At 39.1% G+C, this 1,725-nt stretch overlaps 1 pseudogene across 1 annotated transcript; it reads left to right on the top strand.

Annotated features, from left to right (window-relative positions):
* The first annotated feature begins 601 nt into the window (after positions 1 to 601).
* LOC308262282 (large ribosomal subunit protein eL21-like) lies at positions 602 to 1,083 on the top strand (annotated as a pseudogene). The gene has a single exon. The product of its transcript is annotated as a large ribosomal subunit protein eL21-like (transcript).
* Positions 1,084 to 1,725: the final 642 nt, after the last annotated feature.

The raw sequence follows: 1,725 nt of genomic DNA, 5'->3' as shown, positions 1-1,725 counted from the left end.
TAGTAAAAACAGCATGATATTGGCATAACAGGTATACAGACCAGTGGAACAGAATAGAAGATACAGAAAGAAACCCACATGCCTATAGTTAATTGATCTTTGACAAAGGGTCCAAACTCATAAGCAGGAGAAAAGACAGCCTTTTCAACAAATGGTGTTGGGACAACTGGCTATTAATTTGTAGAAAGATGGAACTAAATCCTTATCTCTCACCATGCACAGGAATCAACTCGAGATGAATCAAAGAGTTAGAAATTAGACCAGAGACTGTGAAGTTAGTAGAGAAGGGCATAGGTTCATACTCCAACATATAGGCACAGGCAGTAACTTTCTCAACAAGACCTCCAAAGCGCAGGAAGTTAAAGCAAGAATTAACAAGTGGGATGGCATCAAAGTAAAAAGTTTTTGCTCATCAAAGGAAACCATCAAGAACCTAAAGAGGAAGCCTACAGAATGGGAGAAGATCTTTACCAGTCACCACTCTCATAGAGAACTAATATCCAAAATATACAAAGAGCTCAAAAGACACTACACTAGCAAAACAAATAACCCAATCAAGAAATGGGCAACTTTCACCACCACCTTCCAGTAATTCACCAAAATGATGAACACAAAAGGGAAGAGGAAAGGAACCCGTTATATGTTCTCTAGGCCTTTTAGAAAACATAGAGTTGTTCCTTTGGCCACATATATGCAAATATACAAGAAGGGTGATATTGTAGACATTAAGGGAATGGGTACTGTCCAAAAAGGAATGCCTCACAAATGTTACCGTGGCAAAACTGGAAGAGATATAATGTTACCCAGCATGCTGTTGGCATTATGGTAAACACGCAAGTCAAGGGTAAGATTCTTGCTAAGAGAATTAATGTGCTTATAGAGCATATTAATCACTCTAAGAGTCAAGACAGCTTCCTGAAGAGGGTGAAAGAAAATGATCAGAAGAAGAAGGAATCCAAAGAGAAAGGCATGTGGGTTCAGCTGAAGTGCCAGCCTGCTCCGCCTAGAGAAGCACACTTTGTGAGAACCAATGGAAAGGAGCCTATGCTGCTGGAACCTATTCTCTATGAATTCATGGAATAATAGGTATAAAATCAATAAATAAAGTCCCCTGAACTATAAAAGAAAGAAAGAAAGAAAGAAAGAAAGAGAGAAAGATAGAGAGAAAGAAAGAAAGAAAGAAAGAAAGAAAGAAAAAAAGAAAAGAAAAGAAAAGAAAAGAAAAGAAAAGAAAAGAAAAGAAAAGAAAAGAAAGGAAAAGAAAGAAGTGGGCAACTAGCCAGGCGTGGTGGTGCAAACTTGTAATCTTAGCATTCGGGAGGCTGAGACCAGAGGATCACAGTTCACAGACACCCTTAACATTAAAAGTGGGGCTGAGGTGTAGTTTGGAGATAGGACACCTCTGGGTTTAATTCATAGTACTATAATAAATAAATAAATAAATAAATAAATAAATAAATAAATAAACAAATAACCTTTTTATTCTATCTGCCAAGAATTTTATTTTTGTCCTGCTGCTAAGCAGGAATAAGTTGTTAAGGAGTCACTGTTGGATCCAACAGCAACCCCGAATGACGCTGCACAGAAGGGCAGGTGGGAGAGGCCACCATGTGCCTGGCAGAAAGGCCTGGACCCCTGCCCTTTCTTGTCCTCTGTTCCTGAGGCCACTAAGCACACAGATCTTGCCCACATACAGAATGAAACATAACTGGCACAGGACTGCTA

This window comes from Muscardinus avellanarius (assembly GCF_963383645.1).
Source record: "Muscardinus avellanarius genome assembly, chromosome: 4".
Lineage (NCBI taxonomy): Eukaryota > Metazoa > Chordata > Mammalia > Rodentia > Gliridae > Muscardinus > Muscardinus avellanarius.
Note: the sequence above shows the minus strand (reverse complement) of the source record. Positions and strands in the feature narration are given on the sequence as shown.